Source organism: Pseudonaja textilis, chromosome 2 (genome assembly GCF_049901715.1).
Source record: "Pseudonaja textilis isolate UNSWEBS1 chromosome 2, rPseTex1.2, whole genome shotgun sequence".
NCBI lineage: Eukaryota > Metazoa > Chordata > Lepidosauria > Squamata > Elapidae > Pseudonaja > Pseudonaja textilis.
In genome coordinates, this window is record NC_141991.1 from 233,862,078 (window position 1) to 233,888,809 (window position 26,732).

General features: G+C 37.9%; 1 protein-coding gene across 1 annotated transcript in view; it reads right to left on the bottom strand.

The window, feature by feature from the left end:
* Positions 1-809: 809 nt before the first annotated feature.
* The window catches only part of ISL1 (ISL LIM homeobox 1), a 75,375-nt gene continuing 49,452 nt past the window's right edge, over positions 810-26,732 (bottom strand). The window contains exons 6-7 of the transcript XR_015742373.1: positions 22,010-22,190; positions 810-3,384 (exon numbers count right to left, since the gene is read on the bottom strand). The gene's annotated coding sequence lies outside the window, so the exon portion shown is untranslated. The remainder of the gene's footprint in view (positions 3,385-22,009; positions 22,191-26,732) is intronic.

Here is a 26,732-nt window from a genome sequence, read left to right on the forward strand (position 1 = left end):
CACCATGGAAAGATAAGTAGATCTAAGCATGAGCAGGAATATGAGATGTATATGCTTGTTGGTCTCAATTTACTCTACTGTGCATGAATCTAGAGACAAACCAAAACTGAAGGAATGGCTTCATCTGGTTCAGAATTTTCATGTCCATATGTAGGCTTTTAGAACCCTTTCAATTTTATAAGAAAAACCAGGGTGCATGCATATTATAAATTATGATCAGCTGGAATTAGGTAACTAGGAAACATGGCAAGGGGTCAGACATGCAGGAATAGTTCAATAAAAATAATAAGTTGGAAGGCCATCTCGGATAGGTGGTAGTCTAGCTTCCTTTGAACCTTTGTAACAATCAAAAACCCAACACCTCAAATTAGTCTTACCATCAGGATGCATTTCTAAATATTCAACCATAATCTGCTTTACTATGATTTTAGATTATTATGTCTTGCAGTCAGCTCTTGGCATCCTTTACTATGATATCTCTTAAGGAACTTGAAAAATACAGTTATGTCCCCCATCTCTCTCTTTCTCTCTCTCTTACACACACACACACACACACACACACACACACACACACACGGAGGACATAATTCTATTTTTATCTCTCTCTCTCTCTCTCTCTCTCCCTCCCTCCCCACCCCTCTCTCTCTCCAATATTGTTGAATATGGAGTGAGGGCCACAGAAGTTAAGTTAGAATTAAAATGGTGAGGCTTAAAGACTGATACAACTGAATTGGGTAACATATTCCAGACTTTGACAACTTTGTTACAAAAATTGATTTTTTTTACAATTGAGTTTAGAGTGGTTACATTTGATAAACATTCCCTCCATCTCATTGTCCAAGTGATCAATATAAAACATTGAAGAATCCTGAAGCCAAGATCATTTTCCAATTTCTTAATGCTTTTGGCCCCTGTGTTTCTTGCAAATGGAAAATGAGCATATCAGGGAACAAGTCAAACAAGTCTAAATGAAGGCAAGATTGTGCCTTTGGTTGTGTCATTGTTTCTTGATTAAATTAGCCCCGAGAAAATTTAGATAAACATGTATTCCACAGTTTTCTCTTCTCTTTCAGGAACAATTTGATAGCAACTTTGGAAGGTTTTAGAACCTGCACCAAAGGATTTCAAGTGCAATCATTGGCCACAAAGCATCAGCATCTAGACATTATAATCTATTTATTTATGATATACAGCTTCCTGTAAAATACTCTGAAGGTTTTAATTGCACTTAATTGAATTTAAAAGCAATAATAAAACATTAATACAAAAAAACACAAATCTGGACGATAAATCAGAACAATACTGCACTAGCAATCCTGCCATATTCTTCACACTTTCAACCTACAAACCTTTAAATATTTGAAACCATAGCTGGCTGACAAATATATCCAAAATGAAAGGTATTTCCTACTGCCATTTAGGTACTCATTCATTGTTCTGGAACTAAAATATCATAAATGTCTGTAGAAAGTGCATGACTGTCATGGCTTTGTCGGATCCTGGTTCAGAGGAGGAGTTGGAACCAGGACCATCCAATCGGGAGTACACAGTCCTTTCTGAATGTGTGGAAAGTCCAGAGTCTGAGAACGAAGTAGTCCTAGGGCTGTCTGGCAATGGAGGTGGGGGGACTGACCAGATGGAGAGCTGCCTGCAGGGCACAGAACAACTGCAGAGAACCAGTAGAGATGATAGGCTCCAGACAACCTCTGATGAGGAACAGCTTTCTCCCCCACCCAATCCACAGGCAAGGAGAGCAGATAAGAGAAAGGCACAGAGGAGGCTGGTGAGGCTGCTTGTGAGAAAGCAGCCCCACTTCTCTCCCAAGGGACAGTTGGGGAAGGGAGATTTAGATGTGTTCGTTGAGAAAACCTGCTTGTTTTGATGTACATCTTCCTGGCTTTCCTGAATCCTCTTTCTTGAACTTTGGATTGTGTTTTTGGACTCTGAACCTAAGACTTGTGTGGAGTTTGGACTTGGCTCTCGGAGTTCATACTCTTGGACTGTGCTTTGGTTGTTGGAACTCTGGGCTTGTAGGTATTATTACTTCCCTCTTGCCTCATGGGTAGGCTAGGATTTAGTTTGTGAATCCACCCAGACTGAGGGAAAACTGAGGGCAGAGCTTCACTGGTACCATTGGTGGGTCATTTGTCACTGTGATAAACACACCCTATTTAAGCAATAAACACACCCTATTTAACCTCTGCCTTGCCAGCTTGGGTCAGAACAGTGGTATTGAAGAAAAAGGCTTTGTTTGTTTTGGTCACAAAATACAAAAGTGAAGGCAAGATAGGGATACTCATATTGATACATCCCACCAGGGGTGAAATTCAATCACCTCAGCCTGGCTCTGGAGATGGGATGATTTGAATTGGTAAAAAAAATCATCCCTGGTTGCTATTACTATTATACCAAGCCACGCCCACAGCCACGCCCACAGAGACAGTAGGGGAATTTTTTTGAATTTCACCCCTTCAGCCCACCTCTATTGCAGACCTTCTGTAAACTCTAGGAAGCCCATAAAAAGGAGGGAACTTTCATTGAACCATCATATAGACTTTTTGACCATATTTTGCAGGCCCCTCTTCAGACCTGAACTAAGAAAAGATGAAGAGGAATTACTATGGTTCTCATTTCCAGCCCTCTCTAGAATTGGGAATCTTGACTGTGCAGGAACTTTGTTTGTTTAGGATTTCTGTCCCAAGAATAACTGTAATTGCCAAAAAACCCCACCACCCACCTCTGACTTGCCAAAAAAAAAGCCATTGCAGTCCTAGGCTGCATTAACAGAGGAATAGAATCACGATTACATGAAGTATTAATATCACTTTATAATGCTTTGGTAAGACCACACTTGGAATATTGCATACAGTGTTGGCAGCTACAATATACTGTAAAAAAAAGATGTTAAGAAAGAGTACAGAGAAAAGAAACAAAGATGATTTAGGGAGCTGGAGGATAAAACATACGAAGAATGGTTGCATTCCAACTCTGTTATTCTCTTATTCTGCATTTGATTGCACACTACTCTCATTCAGAACATCACTTGTAACACCAGATGTCAGAGCAGTCAGGGCAGAATGCACAAATTTGATGTTGAATCTGGGTTAAACAACTCATATTATCATGTCCCAAAATTGCTGCTGCTGTTTCTTTAATTTGTATTTGATTACATGATTATGATCAGTTTTTATTCTTCAAGGAGTAATACAGGGCAAAAACAAACCAAATGAATCATATTTTTGACTGGCTTCCTTGGAAATTCGAGTCCCAGCCAGGAATCTAGGAATTATCCAAGTTATGTTGTGAGACGGTGATGATCATGATGGTAATGTTGATGATGTTGCAGTTACCAGTTCCCTTTCGAATCGTAGCATGGAAATTTGCCTGTAGATAATGGAAAATTAGTGGGAAGCAAAAGAGTTAAAGCATCCCAAACTTTCATGTATTGAAATGCCCCCACAACTCAAATGACACCCATATGCCTTCCTTTTTTTTTAAGAAAAAGTGACCCTAGTTTATAAAGTTTGTTCCTATGTGATTAACCATCTATAAACATTCAACATAGGCTATACTGCTTGTGCTGCTGAGCTGTTGAGTTGTAAACTACATATGTTGATTTGGAAGGCAGTCTCCAGGTTAAAAATCTTAACTTGCATAGGAGACTGTAAGAAAAATTGGAAAAACTGGACTTTGGAGAACTGAATCATGGAATGCTGCATGTGACTTAGGTGCAGAGCTCCATGTCTTCCCTCTTACTAAAAAGTGTTAGGTGAAAACCTTAATTAATCATAGCCACATCTAGAAGCACATTTCAATGTTTCCATCTCCTTATGACCATTGGAATATTGAAGGTGGTGAATATTGGAATATTGGAGGATGAAATGGTAAATCATAGGTATTAGCAAAATAAATGACAGAAATAAAAATAGATATAAGGCATTCACGCAAGTATGCGTGCTTGAGAGAGGGGGGGAGGGAGAGGGGGGAAAGAGGGAGAGGGAGAGGGAGAAAGGGAGGGAGGGAGGGAGGGAGAGAGAGAGAGAGAGAGAGAGAGAGAGAGAGAGAGAGAGAGAGAGAGAGAGACTGGTGTGAATCTTCCCATATTGAACACTAAATCTGCAGATTCAGTCTAAGAAAGTTCCATCAAACATACTGATAAGTTTCCCAGTGATTAGAATCTCTGTGGTAAACTAATGACAAATGTGTATATATGATCAGGTAGGTATTGTTACAGACTCTACAGATGTAAACAAGTCACTGTGATTAGATCTGTATCAAACTGTTTTTAACAAGAGGTCTCTTTGTCCCCTGCCCCAATTTAACAAGGGGTTCCTGTGAGTCCTTCCAACCTACCTATGTGGCCAGTGCAGGTAGTCCTCAACTTACAATACTTCATTTAATGAGCCTTCAAAGTTACAATGGCATTGAAAAAAGTGAGTTATGACTATTTTTGACACATATAACCATTGAGGCATCGTCATGGTCACATGATTAACTGCATTTTTTCATATATTGAGTTATTATAACTGTTTTATAATATTGATTTTCTCTTTTTAGGGTGTGCGGTGGCTCAGTGGTTAAAGATACTGAGCTTCTCAGCTGGAAAACTGACAGCTGGGTTCGTGACCTGAGTGCTGCATGATGGGGTGAGCTCCCGTTACTTGCTCCAACTCCTGTCACCTAGCAGTTTAAAAGAATGCAAATGTGAGTAGATCAATAGGTACCACTTTGATTGGAAGGTAAACAGCATTCCATATGCCTCACAGTGGTGGTATGCTATAGGTTCGGCCCGGTTCGACCAAACCAGTAGTTAAAAAAGCCAGTGATCAGCTGAGAGGAGGAAAAAAATCCTCTGACAATCAGCTGAAAGGAAAAAGAAGAGAAAAGCACAGGATCAACCTCCCACCTGTCCCTGTGCTTTTGTCTTTTTTTATCTTCTCAGCTGATTGGCGCTGCAGGTCTCAGCTGGTGTGGGGAAAGCTGTGCACCAGCATTAGGCAAAGCATGCCCACCAAGGCACACCCACCAAGCCACACCCACCAAACCGGTGGTAAAGCAATTTGAATGCCACCACTGATACCTCGGTGTATAATCATGCTGGCCACATGTCCACAGGAATACAGTTTAGGGATGAGAGAAATAATGTTGTGCACTTAGGCAGACCAAAACCAAATGAACGGTACAGAATAAGCAGAACCGGTCTCAGTGGTAGTGCCCATGAGAAGGAACTAGGAGTCTAGTCGACTCCTAGTGACCTCAGAATGCATCAGCATTGTACTGCAGCTGCCAAAAAGGCAACACAGTCCTAGAGAGATGGCATCAAGATCAAAAGAAGTCATAATACCACTTTATACTGCACTAGTGAGATCACACTTGGAATACTGCATCCAATTCGAGTCATTGAATTTAAATTTCGATGGAAATTTTGAAAAATGCTTGAGTCCCTGGAAGAGTGCAGAGAAGAGCAACAAAGATGATAAGGACTCTGGAGACTAAATAGTATAACGAATGGCTAAGGGAATTAAGGGTCTAGAGGCTGAATGATCAATGACTAACAAACAGAAAGCTTATGGGTGACAATATAGCTATCACAGGAAGAGGGCATATTCTCCATAGAAACTGAGGCCAGGACAAAAAGCAATGAGTGAAAGCTCATCAAAAGGAGAGCCAACCTGGAAATAAGGAGGAATTTTCTGATAATTAGAACAATTAATGAATGGAACAACTTGTCTCCTGGAGTTGTAGGTGCTCCATCACTGGATATTTTTTTGAAAAAAAAATATTGGATGGCCATTTCTCTAGGATGGTGAGGATAAGGTCTCCTACCTTGCACAGGGTTTTGACCTCCAAGGTCCTTTTCAACCCTATGATTCTATGAGTCTACCTTAAAATTAAAATTCCACCCTTGAGCTCCACCAACTAGGTTTAAGTGCCAACAGTCTAATCACAGTTTTAATAATGGAAAAAAATTCACCAGAAAATGTTCTCTTAATCTGGATCTAAGATTAATAAGAGTTCCACTCTGTTAAATTGATTATAATACAGTCACCCCGAATATAAAACATGCTGTTATATGCGGAAGAGGTTTTATTCTTCCCAGGAGTTAAAAAGACCGTTCGAAGGTCATCTCAATTTCATAACTCATAATATGGGAAATTATAACTCACTGCTTCAATCATTTCTAGGGCTAATGTTAGAAACAAAAATTAAAAAATCTAATATCTCTTGCCTAATCTTTGCTGGCCGTTTCTGTAATGAAATAAATTTGGAGACTAAGAATATCTAAATGGATGATTTTTTAAAGCACAAGGGTGCAATTGAAATGAGCAGATTTCCTATTTTGTGTAACACACAGGAACAAGCATTAAAATAAGAACAAAGAACTGATGACTTCCCTATGCAGCAAAGCCATCAAAAGTTTGTGGGTTATTTCTGTGCTTGTTTATTTTAAAGGGGGACTTTTAAAAAATGATTATTACTGGAAAATTAGAACAGTTCTATGAAAGAAATACATGCTAGCTCTTTTTTTTAGTATTCTTTAATATTACATTTTATAGGACTTTCTAAATTTATAATTTAAACCCCATGGGTACTACTACACTTACTCCTCAAAACGTGGGTTGCAAATTGATAGCTGTAGTTCCAGTAAATGCAAGTTCTATTATATAATTTCTGGCAGTCTTTTTCATATCTCATATTTCAGTGAATATGTTGCCAGTTCATCTTGGATTAAAGTGTATTCATAGACAATATTCTGCAATCAGTGGAAATTACAGGGAGTCCTGAACTTATGATTACAACTGGGACCAGAATTTTCACTGCTGTGAAAGTCACACCCACTTTTAGTTGCTTTTTGCGATGTTTATTAAGCGAATTGTTGTTATGTGAGTTGTTAAGTGAATTATGCAGTCATTAAGCAAATATGGCTTCCCCCATTGACTTCGCTTGTCGGAATCCAATTGGGAAAGTGTCAAAGGGTAACCACACACCACATGATCCCTAGGATGTTGCAGCTGCCCCCAAAATTTGCTAGTTGCCAATTGCTTGAATGTTGATCATGTGACTGTGGACATGCAGTGCTAGTCATAGTTGCCTAGACCTGTTGTAAGTCATTTTTCTCAGTGTCATTGTAATTTCTAAGGGTCACTAACTGAATGGGTTGTAAGTTGACAACTATCTATATGCATTCATTTAACATGGCTTAACTCATTTCTATTAGGTCCAGACATTTCCTGTGATATTACCAAATATCACACATTATCAAACTTTCACCTAAAAGTCAAATATTCATGGCAAAAGACTGAAATAATCATTACACAATTCACATCCTGTGATACTTTGTGACAAACACATACAGATGTCCCTAGGTCAGGGGTGTCAAACTGGGTTTCTTCGAGGGTCAGATCAGCATTGTACTTCTCTGTGGGCTGGCCAGGGGACGGGGGAGATGGGACAGATGCCTCCTGCAGAACTTTGCCGGCCAGAATGGGGCAGGGGGAGGGGCATGTGCACGAGCCGTGCCCCATTTTGGCCAGGGTGCTGCAGGAGGTTGTCCCCACAGGACAGATTTAAGCACCCTGCAGGCCAGTTCCAGCCCACGGGCCTTGAATTTGACACTCCTGCCCTAGATTATATAGGTTTTAAACTACAAGGATCACAAGGATCACAAAACAGTGAAATTTCAGTGTCATAATTTGATTTCTTTGAAAACAATATGATAAAATAAAATCCCATAAATCAGTCCTGCCAGTGACATTTCCAAGCAACTTAACTTAAAGCCATAATATACAGGTAGTCCTTGACTAACAGCCATTCATTTAGTGGCTGTTCAAAGTTACAACAGCACTAAAAAAAAGTAACTTATGACAATTTTTCACACTTCCGACCGTTGCAGCATCGTCCTGGTCATGTGATCAAAATTCAGACACTTGGAAACTGACTTATATTTATGATGGTTGAAGAGTCTTTGGAGTCATGTGATCTTTTGTGATTTTCTGTAAGCAAAGTCAATGGGGAAGCCAGATCCACTTAACAACCATGGTACTAACTTAACAACTGTGGTGATTCACTTAACAATTGTGGCAAGAAAGGTCTTAAATGGGGCAAAACTCACTTAACAAATGTTACACTTGGCAACAGAAATGTTGGGCTTAAAAGTGGTCATACATAAATTGAGGACTACCTGAATATACCTATATTATTTTACTTCTTAATTAGCAATTATTTAGTAGGACAAGAAGTCATAAGAATATTTTCTGCCTTTTTGGCTAATCAGATAAATGAACGGATGAGGGAAATATCATGTACACTGATAATTAGAATGCATATTATATCTCTTCAGTATATCCAAACTCCTTTTTGCTCAGATTTAACAAAACAAGTATTGTAGAAAATAGTTGACATCTCCTGAGTGAAACCTACAATTAATTTTGACATAAAGGCACCAAGATTAGGTTGCTTGTCACAAATAACAGGGATTTTTTTTAATTGTAAATTTGTTAGATACAAAAAGCAAAGAAGTTTTGCAAAGCAAAGGTTCTCTATCTGGAAAGCAATTATAGAAACTAAATATTTTTTTAAAAAAAAATATGCCAAGTTTTCCAAAAGGACTTGGCAGGCTATAGCAGAAAGCAGGAAGCTTGGTCTACTCAAACTCGTTTGTGAAAATTGTCAAAAACATACATGACTGTGTGAAAACTGACAGGAACAGAATCTTCAATAACTGCATCTGTATGTAGGCAAAGGCAAAGTGTGTGTGTATGCGCGCGCATTTGTGTGTGGTGAAAATGCTACAAAATCAGCCCACTGCAATGTAATATCCTTTTCTCAACTTGAGCTCCATCCAGGTGTATAAATTTCAGCTGCAGCTAATATGTTCATTGTTGAAGATGCAGGGAGACAAAGTCACACATTCTGAAGATGCCAAGGTTGGAAAGATTTCCAACAGATGATCAGATGAAAAGTGTGATTTTTGCTGCACATGTGGATAAGAACAGGTGAGGTATCTTGGGCTGTTAGCAGCCATAAACCCTTCCTGCTAAATTCAGCAAATGAAGGACAAAACAACAGAAAGGACTGTCTTTATACTCTAGCATCGTCTCATTATTTGGACTTAATTGTTAATAAACAAGAATGGTTGCTATGTAAGTTTCTGGTTGCTATAATTCCTTCACTCCACATAAAGATTACTTTTGCTTCATTCCTTGTCTACAGAGTATGGGACACCAAGACAGGTCAGATTTCACTGAAGAAATTTGACACTTTCATTCTCAACGGGATATCATTTTCCATTGTCTCTGTCAGTTGACTCTGTTTACAATCAGGGACTGCTTTTGTATTTTTAAAGCAATGCCACAGATTCGCAAAATGGTTGTGATGGTGGGCCAGCAAAAGCAACCATTAGCTCAAAGGCAAAAAGGTGAGAATTCTGTTAACCACAACTTCTTTGGATACTTTCCAGGCACTCTTAGGAAAAAAAGATTGAGTTATAACCATCTACTTGGGTTTTTTAAAAAAATGTTCAAAGAATGATATATATGTAAATAAATATATTTAGGCTTCTGTTTTGCTTTGAGGTATGCTTTGTTTGTTTGTTTATAAAGCAAAATGTTAAAACAGAATTGAGTCAAATCAAGAAACCTGGTTGCCACCATAGGAGAGCTATTAAAACTTGCTGCAACCAACTTGCCATGGCCAACTCACCATGGGATATGTCATGACCACCTCACGGTGAGACAACTTGTCGCAGGACAGCGTTGTGCTAATATCAAAGAAATAAATGGAATAAATCATTGAAGAAAGGATGCAAAAGGAGGGACAAAGAAAAATGTAAATGACAAAAAAAATAAATATTTTTAGATTATTTTAAATAATTAAATTCAATTCTTGAATTGTCCCATGGCAAGATGGCCATGGCGAGTTGGCCATGGTGAGTTGCCCCATTCCTCAATAGCAGGCATCTTTGGGTAGACTGATTTCCAGACTTCCAGGTTGATTAAGTCTAACTTTGGACTTTGTTGTTAAGATGATGAAGAAATAAAAAAAGTGGACAAAGGGAGTTTGTGATGCATTATAACATACCTGTGCCAAGATTCAATTTGAAGTGACTATTTGAAGGTAATTTCACAAATCATTCCTTTATGTCAACTCTCCCAATTCTAATCAAAAGGGGGCATCAGTTTGAAATGTTAAATTAAACAGCCTAGGTCTAATTCAATATTCCTTTGACAATGTACAAACAGCGCCTTTTTCCAAATTGATGATTTAAATCTGATTGATTTCATGTTTCAAATCAACCATTCAGATTGAATTGATTCAGTAATCTGAATCAAATTAATGATGCAAATAACCTTTGGGGTGATTTGCATTTATGTATGATATCTGCATGTAGTACAGTTACACAGGTTTTGGCTAAAACATCTACAGGGATATCAAAGTCAAGAGCGCAGATTCAACTATTGGATTGAAGTCCCCCAGGCCTTTTCTTTTTCTACATACCTCAATATTCCACATGTGCACAAAGCTGTGGATTTCATGGCCCTGGCTGCCTGCTTGACGTTTTCCAGCCTTTCTGTAGACACCCTTCGCTCCAGAATCTTATGAACTTCTTGAGGCTGAATGTGCGGTAAGAAAAATTCTTGGCTGGAGAACCCTTTTGTATGTTTTCACTGATTGTGTCTCAAAATTTCTATTGTGGAATTTACCTGCTCATTGGCAGAGATAGAAGGGGGGAAATCTACTATTTTACATTAGCATTTATTTTGGATTCAAGCATAATAAATTCATTTTGCATGTAAGCATCATCCAATTTTTTTCCCTATTCTTCTCTAGAACAAGAGGGTTAGGGCTGCATGCTTCTATTTGGAGCCCTAAGTATTTTGCTGTATAAAACTCTTTTTTTGAAGAAAAAATGTTTGATAAGACTCATCCCCATGCATTGGAAGACTGTGTAAGAGAGCCATGCAGCCTCACTTTATCTCTCCTGGTCCCTTTTTTTAATGCCTAGTGACCTGTCCAATCACCTCTGGAAATTCAGAGTGTGTTTCCAAGGTAATCCCTCTATGGATTATGCTTCTAAAAACCTACTTCAAACAAGAGCGATGTGACATGTTTCATATTAACAGTAATGGTGGGGATACAAAACTACCTTTATGCAGTCTCTCGTCACTTTGAGAGCAGACAATTAAGCCCTCTTATTCTGAACGAGAATGCAACATCTTATGGCCTGAATGTCATTCAAGAACTAAAGTAGTAAACCTTCAGTCTCCAACTCCTCATTACAGATGAGAAGAAGGATCACAACACACAAGGCTACCAGGCTGCCTACTTGTTTCCACAGTTAACTGTCCACCATAGAGTTTGGATACATATGGCTTTGCAAGATTGTCCCTCAAATGTGTGGACGGAGAAATTTAATCCTACGCTTCTCCAAACTTCTTTGAAGGAACATGAAATTCTCCAATCATTTCTGAAGATAAAGATCCCCTTTTAATGACATCAAGAATACTCCTATTGGAAAAACTCAATACGAGGACATGTTTCCTTGTAATATAACAGGGAAGCCGGGAAGTGGCAGGATGCTGAGGATAGATGAAAAGAACAACAGGACACTGATCCAAACACATAGAAAATTCTGATGAAATTCTCTTCTCCTTCTAGAAATAAAATAGTTTCTAAAGCAAACCTCTTTCACCAAAAGGATGAAAAAATGCTTTTTGAAAAAATAGTGCAGATGAATCAGCAATCTTCAGAAACACTGGAAGTTCTCAATCCAGAGGCTAACAAGACTCATACTATGGATTCTGTGTATACTTGTAGAAGAACAAGCTAGCCTGGAAGGTGGGGCTAAACATATCAATAGTTTGAAAGTATTGCTTTGCCACAACATACCCAAGTCCAGCTCCCTGTGAATTTAATTGACCCTTAAATAGAATAGAATAGAATAGAATAGAATAGAATAGAATAGAATAGAATAGAATAGAATAGAATAGAATAACAGAGTTGGAAGGGACCTTGGAGGTTTTCTAATCCAACCCTCTGCTTAGGCAAGAAACCCTATACCACTTCAGACAAATGGTTATCCAATCTCTTCTTAAAAACTTCCAGTGTTGGAGGATTCACAACTTCTGGAGGCAAGTTGTTCCACTGATTAATTGTTCTGTCTGGAAATTTCTTCTCAGTTCTAGGTCGCTTCTCTCCTTGTTTTAACACCAATTTAGTTTTGACTGCTAGTGGACTAGATTTTTGTATATAGAGATAACAATAATAAACTCTTCTGTGATTTGAATTCAATGAATGCTTCCAATTATTCGCACCTGACAATAGTGGCCTCTTTGCATTGGATCAAAATAGATGTCTGGATTAAGTCTGACTTAAATATTCATTTAGGCTTAGAAGCAGAGCAATTTGACTTGTCAAGTCAAGGCACTGGCCTGAATTGAGGGGCCACCCCAAAGAGACACTTCAAGATACAACAAAGATGTTTTGCATAATTTCAATCTGAACCTGATTAGTAGTGAATTCTGGTTCCAGTGAGGAAATAAGTATTTATCTAAACTTGAACCTACCCATGTTAATTAACACAGTCAGTTCCCCTCTTGTGGCACTGAATCCCTTATGAATGAACCTACCTAGGAACCTTGAGTGTAAATATGTTAGCATTGTGAGGATATGGTTGGCGTTTGTACTGAATTACAAAAGTAGTTTGGCTTCATACCAGGCTGAATCTGCATATGTCCTGTTCTACAGAAAATGTCAATTCTCCTACTTGCTAGAAGTGAAGTGTTTGTCCTAGGATCTAAGTTAAATGTAGCAATACATTTAACTTTGATCATCAGTCATTCCTTGAAATCTCTCTTTTCTCACATATCACTTTCCTTCTGATTATGGACAGAAGCAAACTTGGAATGAAGGTTTGTATCATATCATTCAGCTACAATTCTATGTGTAATTTTCATAGATGAAAAATTCTTGTGACAAAATAATTTGTATGCCTTTAAGTATGGCTGTGTTGCTTCACATAATCTGTTTTACTTTTTTTTTTAACTTTCTGATGTTCCACAGGAAGATAAAATTTACTGTAGATCAACTGCATTATTAAGTATTGGGGGGAGTCAATTCTAGAAACAGTTGTGAATTATCTCTGCAAAGATATTTCACATTGGTTTTTAAACTTTCTTCTGAAAGTATTACAATTTGAAAATAAAAAATAAAAAAATATCCCAAAATTTATTTTTTTACCAATTTTTCTGAATGAACTGGTACATTTAAAGCAGAGCTGGGTAGGAGGTAAGTCAAATTTTATTGGTAGCTCTCAAAACAATGCCAAACTTTTCAATAATTAAATTGGAGAAAAGTTTTGAGGGAAAACAAGCTCTATTTTGTTTTTGTATGTGAATATCTGCATTTGTATATGAACACCATGTTCCTGTTTGAACATGTAATCAGAAGTCTCCTTATTCTGAATAGTAATAGCACTTAGACTTATATACCACTTCACAATGGTTTACAGCCCACTCTAAGCAATTTACAGAGTCAGTTTATTGCTCCCAACAATCTGAGTCCTCATTTTACCAACCTCAGAAGGAAGAAACAGTCAACCTTCAGCCAGTGAGGATTGAACTGTTGGCAGTGAGCTGAATTAGCCTGAATACTGCATCCTAACCACTGTGCCACCACAGCTCCTATGAATAACAAAAGGATATCTCATCATGATCTGCCAAGCCATATTTCATGGCCACATGTGAGGGATAGCTTTAAAAAGTCAAGAGGGTAGTTATTTCTATGGTCACCCTCTTGACTTTTTGATATCACCAAGATTGCCAATGAAATGTGGCAGTCTCAGACTATTTGCTTTCTGATGAGCACTGCTCCACTTTGAAGTGGTCCATAGGAATGTAGCTCTTCAACTCAATCATGAACGGAGACAAGACCTCTATGTCTCAAACAGTAGGAGTTCAGTGATCTCCAGAAGTCATCTAGCTAAGCAAGTGACCTTTCTATTCTGCTGGATGAACTAGGGACACAACCTAACTTTTCAGGCCACTCCCACAGAGGCCGCTTCATTTGAATATCTGAAAAGAGCATCTGTAACTCTATTGGAGAATGACCTTGGGGCACAAGAGCTGCAGCCAGGAGACTAGCCAAGTAAGAAGCAGCTGAGCTTTAGTAATAATGTGGGCATGACAAATGTCTCAGAAATAGCCTCCCTGGTTTCTTGGGCTGTAAACCTAATGGGGGACAAAGGTACTTTTAGATTTGCAAGATTCTGTTAATGAAACTTGTAAAAAAAGTAAAGCAGAATGAGTTCATCCAGCCATACATCCTGTCTGGCACTGCTAACATGGCTGACAGCAACACATCATTTTAAAGTTCTGCATAGCTCTCATATTTTATACACTCAGTTTGGATTCTGGTGGAGGGAAAAAAAGAGATTCTATAGGCTGAGAATTTCCCCCACCCACTGTAAATTATTTTGCTGCATCACTAAGTGGATATGTGTCTTAAATAAAATTAACATTTATCAGCACTGAAAGTTATCAAAACAAGGTTGATTTTATCAAAATGGCCCCAGCATGTCATTATGTCATTTCTTGTCACATGTTTTGTAAAGGCCGTTGAGCAAATGCGCCAAATGAGCTGAAAAGTGCAAACTCGTCCATTTCAAAATGATGTAACCCATCATTGAAAAGGCAAAATGCCGTTGCTCCCAAGACATTCCCATGACATGTTTGTCATCCAGGCAAATTTTAAATGGTTGAATTGCTATAACCCAAAATGAGGCTAATGTTAATGTGCTATAACTTAATAGCCCTCAGAAAGGTTCTTATGCTTGGCGGAGAATATTTTAACTGAAGTCAAGAGGCTAGAGTAAATTCAGATAGCTATCTTAGTAATCCCAAGTGGTGTATGGCACAATTTAAAGATGTGTCTTACTCAAAAGCTTTTAGAGCTGTGTAGATGTTTGAAAGGAGATGCTTCCCTTTGGTGACAATTTGAGAGTTTTCTTTAGGAGCTGTTTCATGAGGCAATGCAGATTCTCTTCTAAGAGGGAAGTGGCCTTTCTGCTTTGCTGCATCTGCCTTTCCATGTAATGTAGGCTCATCTTTTGCAGCTAAAACAAGGTACAATCATGGGACACCTTAAGCTTATGCCACATGTAATTGTTGCGAGCGCATTGATCGTATTGGAGTTTTCATCCTCAAGAATGGGTTTTATTATTTGATTGTTTGTTTTCCAAGCAACTAGAATAAAGTGCAAGTTTAATTGAACATAGGTTATTTGGTAAATGCTTTAGCTGCATTAAGTTGCATTGTAGCTTTTCTTTTTATTATACAGACATGCATTGGTGTCCCTCATAATTGTGCTTGGCATGTTATAGTTACTAATGTTCATTTGACTGTCTGATGCAGTAATTTATGATGGTTGGCCAGGCCAAGCAATGCTTGATTTTCCTTACAGAAGCTATCTAAAGGAATGTCCAGCTCAAGTTTCCTTTAAGGAAGAAAAGGATATCATGGCCAAAGAAGACAAGGGCCTTTGAAAGTGCTGGCTAATGGTTAGAATATAACAAAAGTGTAAATGGCACATTTAAAAATCAGTATGTGTTTCTGAATCTGTTGACTTAATACTAAAGAGAGAAAAATCCCTTGCCTATTTTCTCATTGAAATTGAAGGGTTGTTTGTTTGTTGTATTATATTTCACAGGACAAGAGATTTCCCTTGGATCTGGGTGAGTATAACAGTGGCTTTTTGGACTTCATTATTAGGTGATATAAAGCATTTGTAAATGTCCTGTTTTTTTATTCTACAGTCATTATACGCATCAGTAGCCTATGGCTTCTTTGGTTCAGTTATAGGCTAAGAAAAGAATTATTTCTGTCCCCTTCCCCTCCCCTCAAAAATAACAATAAGAGGTTGAAGCAGCCAGGAAATCTTTAGGATGATGGGAAGACAGGTAACAGAAAATGCCATCAACAGTGGTCGCGCACTCTTTGTCACCTGCCTCAATAAAGGGAGTTCAAATACACATCAAATGGAGTACTTGACATGTATCTTATGACATTCTTTTGAGGAGAACAGAAGCCTCTTTGGCAGAAGAAAAGTCTGAAAAATTAGATGGTGGATATTGCCGTGGCATTATATTCCATGGTGGTGTGAATATGGAACACAGGATCAGAAGGTTTTAAGTTCCAAAGACTGCAAGGATCATACTGAAAGAACACATTTAGATAATTGCTCCTTTCCTGTCTCCACCTTCTCCTTTGCTTCCCCCTCCCCTGCCAAGAAGTGGTTTTTTTTTTTATTCTTTCCTGTGGGAGATAAAACACTACTTTGTGTCCCCATCTCACATGCCACACAATCCTCATTAGCCATTTGCAATATACAAGTCATCTTGCTACAGACGTCCCACTTATCATCTTAACAAATGGTTTGCTACCGTTAACAAATGTTTGCCGTATTTCATAAATGAATTTATACAACACCACAAGATAAACAAATGATGACAATGACAGTGCTCACAAAACATGGAATTTCGGTCTGAATTATTTTTTCTGTACTAATCTGAGCCTGAAATTTAAATGCACAGGCACAGAGTGCTTGATCAGATTCCCTTTGTATATTTAACTGAAGAATGATTTTCCATTTCCCTTTAAATCAGTACCCAGGCAAGTTTCATAAAGAAGACTGATTTATATCTTGCTTGTGGTACACTAATTTATACAATTGCTCTGCTAGGAAAGTTACAAACCAGAAGGCCAGTGAATGTTTTGTTCATAGCATTTTGATCCTTCAGCAGATTGGCTCATATTTCTAATTACTCTTTCTCAAACAAATTGCTGTTTGGGGATGCACTGATTGGTTGACAAGGTTGGATGACATGGAATGTTTATCTGTGCAAAATAGAAACTTGACATACATTTTCATGCAAATGAAAAAGAACAAATTTGCCTCAGAAGAACAAAAATGTCTGCTTTACAAGTACTGTAATAGCTGGACTGGGAAGCAGTCCAGCTATTAGCAGTCCTAGTGGGAAGCAGATTGTATTATTCTGTTCTTTAGACTCTAGCCCAACCTGTAAAAATAGCTTAGGGTTATTCACAGTGCTTTGCAATAAAGGTAGATGATTTTGCTCAGCATATATATGGTGGTTCCTTTAAGCATTTCACCTGTGTTGTTTAATAAGGTAATCCTTAATATTTTTATTCAAAAGGAAGTTTTTCTCAAGGCTATAGGGCTGACTCGCAAGAACATATGGGAAGAATTAGGACTAATGGTTACAAATTTCTCTAATCCTGAGAACTGCTAAAATTTTACCTCATTATCCTGGAAATTAAAACAGACCATCCCAACTTTATTAAGGTTGTAAGGACTACACAGATCATATGAGGTCATGGATAGGGGACATAAAGACTTAGTAGAAATTCAAACTTTGGACTTACTATCTCATAAACATAATTGGGAACATTTTAAATGCATACTTTGTATGCATTTAAAGGACACAAAAGAACTTTAGGGGCTTACCCTGACCAATGGGTGGCAGTTGGCACAGAAGATCTGAGTGGGTTTATTTTACTTCAACTTGGCATTAACAACTGAGCAAAATGTCTGCAGCTGAGATATATTAGCTTGTCTGAACTGAGCTGGAATCTGAATTAGGGATGCTCTTAAATATGCATCACATGTCTTGTCTAGAATAAAAGGAATAGAAAAGGCATAGGGGTAAATAACTTCTTTGCAAGGACATGTCCTTAAAAGAAAAACTATTCTATCCACACCATTTCAAAGATTTTAGCAGAAGCATGTGATAAAGTAATGTCTCATAGGAGTAGGTCCTAACTTTCTCCTTGCAAGTTCCTTGCCAGTTGAAAGCTGACACATAATGGATAATGAAGATGATAGATGATACAGAGCCAGTTTGGTCTTGTCATTAAGGCATCCGGCTAGAAACCAGACGACTGTGTGTTCTAGTCCTACGCTAGGCATTAAAACCAGGTGGATGACTTTGGGCCAGTCTCTCTCTCTCTCTCTCTCTCTCTCTCTCTCTCTCATTCCCTCCCTCCCCATCTCACCTCACAAAGTTGTTGAGGGGAAGATAGTAGGAAGGAGTACCAGATATGTTCACTGCCTTGGGTTATTTATAAAAAATAATAAAGGCTGGACATTAATTAATTAAACAAACAAACAAACAAATAGTAAGTAAACTAAGGCTTTATACATAGAGCTTTTCACATGTAGCTTTAATGCAGAATTCTGTCCTGTAATTCCCACAGCTGCTTCTCAAAGGAATCTCTGGAGCTTGGAAGCTTATGATCAATCCCCATGTCCTAATTCCTTGATACCAGGCCCACTCATTCAACTCATCAATCAACTTTATTACAGTTATTAATTTAAAAAGAAAAAAAGAGAAATTATGAAACAGGAAATAACAATTGGAACAAAACCGACAATTTATAAAACTGATGTGGTGAAAGCATTTTACAAAGAGTAAAACAAAACTTTATTCAGGGAAATAAATTCACATTGATGGGACACCAACTACTGTAACCAGAATGAATCTGGGTGGCTTGGAAAGCTGACTAGATGGGAAATTATTAGCTATAATTGGGCATCTTTGTATTAAGGGCAATGTAACAAAGCATGCCTTGATTCAATAACTTATTCCTTATTCAGATGGGGTATTCTCATCGTCCCCTCAAGAACAAGAAGACCATTAAATATTGCCAAAGTTAGGACTCCTCTGAAAATTGAACACAATTAAACAGAGGGAGAAATGGTTTAAATTGTTTAAATATCTTGCTGGCTTAGAAAAGGTGCAGAGACTGTCTAGGAACCTATCTTTAGGTAGGGCAGAGGTACTGCATCCAAAGAAATGGAAGATTCAATCTCCTAGGCCACTGCCTGGCTCTACCATTATTTTATATGTGATTGTGGTTGGTGGATGTCAATATTCTATAATAGTGACATTTATAGAGATTTTCATCAGCCTGGTTTGGGCTTCAGTACAAAACATAACAACAAAATGATTGGCCTCTGAATATGAGTTTATTTTTAAAGCGCCATCTTAATACCAAACCTGATCATATATCTACAGTGTCCTTAACTGATAGGCTGCAAATGAGAAGAATCAGAGAGCTTGGTAAATGTTTCAGGTTAATTCCCAGCATATCTTAGTCTTTATCACAGCCAGTGACCCATCTCACATTATCTGTATGGGCCTTGCTAAGTTCAACACTTTTCAAACTACACCTAGTATTTGTGACAAATCAAAATAAACAGCAAGTTTTACCCATGATAAAAGAAGGGAGGCAGTGAATGTGTAACACAGGAGGCACCATTAAGGAAATTTGGATGATTGAGGAGAGATTAGGGAAGCAAGATGGTGTGTGTGTGAAAGAGTCTCTGTGTATTGTGTAATCTTCTGTAATATGGATAGCTTGTGAGAGAATAAATCATACAAGCAGTCCTCTGGAAGTATTGCCTATTATGATAGCTGCACATGTAAGTTGATAGAAAATATTTTATACCTGTAAAAAGAAGCACACAGGGAACTACGAAACAAAACAATTGCAAAACTAGGGGTCTATTCCTACCCAGGCTTCATAATATTACACCAGTGTGGAAAATTCATCCTGAGAAAATACTACAATAAAAAAATTGTAGTACATGGTTGAAATACATCCTGAGAAAATACTACAATAAAATAAATTTAGATGGTTTTAATTGGTAAGTATTTTGGAAGAAAGTATATTATGCATGCAAAAAAGAGGCTGATCTAGCCAAAGTTAAGTGTTCCCACTGTAATCAGGAGTTTAAAATTGCTAAATTTAGGTTGCACTTTAGATTTATGCAGGTGTAAGAAAAGGGCACTTACTAGTCAGAAAGATCAAAACACTGTCATCTTCTTCCCATACATACTTATATCTCCATTAAAGATAATTCTCCTTCACATATTTTTTTTCATTTAGGAAATGATTAAATAATAACTACTTAAACTGTATTTCTGATGATTGTTTGAAAAGTACCAAACTTCATAGCTTGTCAAAATAAGCCAAGTTTGAAGCAAGAACACAGTCTACTATTGTGTTCTTATATAATGCACTACCACTTAATTGGATGTGCAAGAAAACTTTAGTTTCCCCATCAATGATTCATGTCCAGCATCTGCCAAGAAACACCAGATTCAGCCTGAAATCCTCTATTCCTTATTCAAGATACAAAACAAAGGGCAACTCAATGTCTATGAAACAAAACACACTCCATGAAGGTTCAGGACAGCACATTTAGGAATAATTTGTAGTCTTTAAAATATGTTGTGACTATTAGCTGTTGTGTTCCAATTATGGTTAACTGTAAAGAATCATAGCATCAATTTATTAATTTTTGCTTGTCTATAAATATATATCTTGTATGCTTTCTTTGTTTTTCACTTTTCCTAATTTTCTTTTATAAGTTTGTGTATTCTTTTTTTTTTTTTTTTGGGGGGGTTATTTCTTTAGTTAAAATACTTTTAAATGCTATTTGTTATTTGTTAGCTACAATAAAAGGTGACCATCAAATTCAACTGGGAGTAAACCCCAATATTTATAGTGAATGTGCCTAATTGCTCTACCTAGAAAGAAAAATGCTTCTGTTTTCAAGAGAAGGCAGAAAGCCACTTAGCTTCATGAAGCATATTTAGAGCAGAGATTACAAAAGACTGGAATGGCAATCAAATCTGGAGTCACAGGTTGCTTATACTGTCTTACCTGCTATCTTCTCTAACTTATAGTATCTCAAAACCCAGCTTGTGTATTTAGCAATAGGAAGAGCACTTAGACTTATATACCACTTCATAGTGCTTTACAGACTATTCTAAGCAGTTTACAGAGTCAACCTACTGCCCCCAACAATCTGGGTCCTTATTTTATCAAACTTGGAAACAGTGGTGTATTAACTATTAAGCAGACTAAGCACGTGCTTAGGGCACCAGGCCCAAAGGGGGCACCACAAAGTTGAGAAAGAAAGAAAAAAACCAATGAAGATTTGTAAAAAAAATCTTGTATGTACAAAGGAGGGGGACACCAAGATTTGTCAGTGCTTAGGGCACCAGTCAGCCTTAATCTTCCACTGCTTGGAAGGATGGAAGGCTGAGTCAACCTTGACCCTGTGAGAATCAAACTCCTGGAGTGAGCAGTGCGTTAGCCTGCAATACTGCATTCTAACCACGGCTCTTTGTTGGTTGGTTAGATTTATATGGTTGCCCATCTCACCAAAGATGACTCCAGGTGGTGTTCAATAATCCCAAAATGTAATAAGAACAATGCATATATTAAAACGATCATAGAAACATATGATCATGGAATCCAAAAGGGATAGAACTAACCAAACCTTGGGAGGGGGTTTTGTGGGGGGGGACAACAATGTTACATCTACTACTGCCATACTAAATTGCAATATATGAGAAGCTAACCACTAGTTTACAGTTCACGTATAGTCCTTGAGTTATAGCCACAATCAGGACTAGAGATTCCATTGCTAAGAAGCTAGTTGTTAAATGAACCATGCCTGATTTTAAATCTCTATTATCATACTTGGTCATTAAGCAAACCCATTTCCTCACTGACTTTGCTTCTTGGAAGCTGGCTGGGAAGGTCACAAATGAAGATCATATGACCCCAGGATACTGCAACCATCATAAATACATGCCAGTTGCCAAGCATCTGACCTTGGTCATTAGTGCAAGGACTGGTCATAAGTCACTTTCATCTCTGTTGTTATAACTTCAAATGTCCGTAAGTAGAGGACTACCTTGAAGAAATCAAATTCTTAGCTAAACAACTGTTTACTTCAAGCTTACACGCTCACCACTATCTGTGTTCAAATATAAAACATTTATGCAATCTGAAGAGAAATCAGTATATTTTCTGTCATTCCCAACAATCATGAAACTACAGCTGTTCAGACATGCAAAATATAAAAGGAGAAACCAATATAAAATTTCACCTGATACACACACACACATACTTACCTAATTTACAAGAGGCCCGATGTGTGTGAGAGTTTCTCTCTATGATTGTGCAACACTCCCTTCATGATCTGTCGCCTTTCTGACATCGCTCACTTCAGTTAAAACCCAAAGGATTTCTGTAGGATTTCTCATGCCACCCATGCAGTTTTTTCAGTTCAGGAAGCAGTAATAGCCAAGGAGGCTGCAGAATAATGGAGAGAGCAGAGGAACAAGAAAACAACAGCTGCAGTTACATCCTTTGCCATTGAAGATCAGAAATATTTATTTTTTTAAAAAGTGGAATATAGATAATTTTGGATTCAAACACAAAAACCTGCTTTGGAAAATGTCAGGAGAGACACAGCTGCTTTAAAAAGCTGCAGACAACCAGCTCTTTGCCAAAATATGTCATGACACCAACTTTTTTCTATACAGACCACAGTGGGAAGATGAAGGAAGGAGTTTCTTTTGTGACCTCTCAATGTCTATTGGTCATTACTTCCCCATAGGTGCCCTTAACTACAGATGCTACGCAAGCCACCTCACAAATTCTGAAGCACATTTTTTGCTTTTGAGTTCAAAATGCTACATAGCCTTATCCTGGGTGAAATTAGAGTAGAATTTCATAACATTCCCTAGAATATTAACCAGAAGCTTCTGGTGCTTTAAAAATTGACCTTCATGCAAAAATTATATAAACTATTATATAACATATGAAACAGGTCCTAACTAAAATCACTCTGAATGTAAATTCATTTTTCCTTGATGATGTGGTGGTCAAACCAAAGATCCATTTAATAGATCGTCGGGATTTCCATAGAAGCTAGATTTTTTTAAAAAATGCATCAGAGAAATCTACAAAGAATACCTGAATGCTTCCTTCCACAGCTCAGTGTGAAATTAAACCTTCTGATTCAGTTTAGGTAGTAATAATCTAGATCAGGGGTGTCACACTCGACTCCATTGAGAGCCGCATCAGGGTTGCGTTTGACCTGGGGGGGGCAGGGGGATTGGCCAGTTTGACATTACTCATGTCGAGGGGGCGCTTGTGGCGCAAATGCTCTGCCAGTCAAAATGGGGTCCTGAGCTCCGTTTTCGGCTGCAACAGCCTCCTGCAACCCTCTGCCAGCAAAAACAGCCATTGTGGGGGCACACATGGCTGTCACGAGCTCAGTTTTCAGCTGTGATGGCCTCCTGCAACCCTCTGCCAGCGAAAATGGAGCTTGGGGAGGCCACATGAGCCCTTGCAAGCTCCATTTTCAGCCACAAGTTAACATATATGGAATTCAACTCCCAGAATCCCCACCAAATTTGACCATCATTGTGAATAGGTGGGAGTTGAAGTCCATGCATCTGAAGGGCACTTAAGTGGCATTGCTGTACCTTAATTTACTTTTAGTAAAAGGGACAATATCACATCTAAAAAGGTCAGGCACAAAAAGTTAAAGAAAACTTAAACTCGACTTGCCAATCTAGAGAATGGGTAGACACCATCAAAACCTCAGAAACTCACATTCTAAGCAGCTAATTAAGAACAGCAAGGTCTCACTGCTAGTCTTTTAAAGATCAGTTCCATTTTCTTTTCTTTTGTCTTCCAAACCAAGGACAAAATGGAGGGTGTCTTTTTTCAGATTGGAAGTAACCAGGATAATGATAACAAAAACAAAAACGATGACAATAACAATCATAATCATCCAAAGCTGGAGAAGGTTTGAAGAATCTGAAGAAAATAGCAATAGGGAATAAAAGAATGTGATGAGAATTTGAAATCTGTTTGTTTACATTATGAGTTGGCCTGTGCTTGACTTTTCTATCCTGAATTCTACTGGTCTATCTGTAATATACAAAATGTGTGTGTGGATATAAATTTCTACATGGAAGAGCTGCCAAGGAGTTCTGCAGGTCATTGTTATACACACCCACCCACACACCCACACACTTTTCCCATTGTCTTCAACTCCCTTTAGCCTTAATCCACCTGTGTATTCCTCTTAAATGAGTACTCTTATTCCAATTTACTAAACTACAGAAAAGTATGGAGGGAAGCCAAGACAGGGTTTTTTCCTTTCTCCTGATAAAGCAAAGCATAGATTGATTTCCTGCGGAATAAGGTGAAAGGAGGTGATACAAGAAAGAGGTTTTCCCTAAGAATATGAGAATGTGCAAGAAGATGTAAAATCTCCCTTAGGGAGGCTGGGGCTCCATTACATGACATTGCCAGACAGGTGTGCTCTTATATGTAGCGTGTTCTCTTACATGGTGACCAGCAGAGAGACAGAACACTAACAAAGTTCTTTTTGTTTAATAACACAAAAAATTTAGTGAACTCTTCAGTCCTTGAATCAACTTCTTGGGGATAAGTTTTCTTTTGTTTTCCATTTTCTCACTTAGAATGTCTCTTTGGATTAAACATTCCATTTTAAAGCTAAAAATTATTTCCTTCCTTTTCTTCTTTCTGTCATATATTGCAAACAACAGATATGGTCTAGCTATGTAGGAGAGACGGTACAATCAGAAGCAAAGTTATACAGAATGCCAATCCATCTGAGGAGAAATGAGAATTCAGGATGTTGATCCAGGGAAAGCACCAACAAAGTCAAGCAATTGTTGCCTGAGGGCATGTCAGCTGACAAGTGAGATGCAGAGTATATAGTATGAATTGGGTGAGTGCACAGCAAAGGCAGAATTAAAAATATACTGCTTGAAAGGTTGATTAGAAAACCTTAGAAAAGGATAACCCCCAAGACTAAGATGTTACTGACCACTGATGACTTTTCTTGAGTTTAGAGAAAATGGATAAAAATCATATTAGAACTTTTCTGAGAGCAAGCAGCTTGAGAGGCATGTTAATATTTCTGAGTTGGATTCCTACTATGAGGTACAGAAATGTGTCACAAGTCTAACCATAGCCTGGGATTTAGTGGAGACTGACTCATCATCCCAGAAAGGAGAACAAGTATCATGATTAAAGATGGACTTCTCTTCAGAGAGTATCTCCTGGTGAGCAGAGGAAGAAATATGGGAGAGTTTGCAGCATTTATCCAGTTTCACCTGAGCCTGCTAAGCCTGGCTCATGGCCACCCAAGTTGACATGTGGAAGTGAATAAAACCAGAGACCCATCCAAAACTTCTACTAAGGATATGGGAAAGATGTTAACTGACTATGTGAAATCCTGTTACTTGGGGAATTACCATGATAAGACTAAAGCTACTTTATATCCATGGCCAATAACAAAGATTCCCTTCCAGAGAGTGGTGACAGCTATTCTGGGGCCAATCCAGAGACAAGCAGCATGTCTGAGCATGAGTACATTATGACCTTGAGCCACATAGGATGCCAAGTCCATGAATCAGTCTTTAATGGACCTATCTGCTAGAACAACCTCACCAACTGAGGTTTCTACAGATGCTGGCATGAACTTGTTAGGGGTAATAACAAGCCTGTGGTCTGCACATGGAGGTTGAACATCTACCGTTAGTTCATTATCATCATCAATTAAATGGCCTAGAAGAAAAGATGAGTTACATTTTGGAAACCATGATTTGCAAGCATGTTAATGAACAATTGCTGTCCCGGTTACAGTTTACACACCAGGTAGTCCGCATACCCAAAACTTGATTCTTTATTTTTAAATTAGTTCAGCAGCATCAATGGAAAGTAACAAAACTTCCAACCCAGACAAATACTCCTGACTTTTTCAACAGAAGTACTCTTTAAGAGAACCTTCAGCTCACCTCTGAGATACAGCTAAGCAGGATGCTTGGTACTATGAATATCAGAGTGAGTGTTGGAGACAGAGATTCAAGTCTTGATTCTCAGGCTCCCATTACATACTTTTAGAATTCCTTTTTGGCAATTTAGAATTTACAATCTCTTTCTAACAAAAATATTGAGGTATGCATGAGTCCTTTTGTAACCTAATTAACAAAACTAACAGCGATCTTCAATGGAAGAACTGCGGGCATACTTGATTTTCCAGTCCAGTAATGTACCAGACAAGAATCACCTTCAAAAACAAACATATGTTCCTTTAATTAAGGCCTGAAGATCTAGTTCTAAGATTTTTATATCCATGTTAGAGTGAAATTTGTGTTCCCTTTCTATTTCAGTCTTATTCTTTGCACTGTCACCACCTAAGCTACTTAGACAGTAGACCTTTCATCTTTTTGTTATAGGAATTGTATCTTATGATTCTTGATGATGTATGTATGTATGTATGTATGTATGTATGTATGTATGTATGTATATCAAACATGGGGATTTTGGATGGCTAACAAAAAAAATAAGCTAAAATGGTCATAAAACCCTAACCAAGATACCATAGAATAAATTCAGCGACACAAACCATACTTATATTTGGTTTATCTATTAACCTTCGTCTGAGGAAAAAGCCAGGTATTATGAAAATCCAAAAAGGTCAGTGCCCTCCATGTGGTTGGAGTTTTTTTCCTCCAATACCTAATCACCAATCCTTGTCCAGCAACTTGAGGCAATCCATTGTGCTTAAAGGTGGGCTGATTGTTTTTAGTACAAAGGATCTAGCACAATCATTGGAGGTCGACACAGTTATTTATTTATTTATTTATTTACTTATTTATTTATTTATTTATGTCAATTGCTTACAAGATAATAGGTATAAATAAAAACTTAGTTATGAATACATATAAGAAAAATTAAAAAAAATAAAAGAAACAATAGGACAGGGACAGTAGGCATGTTGGTGTGCTTATGCACGGCCCCTAC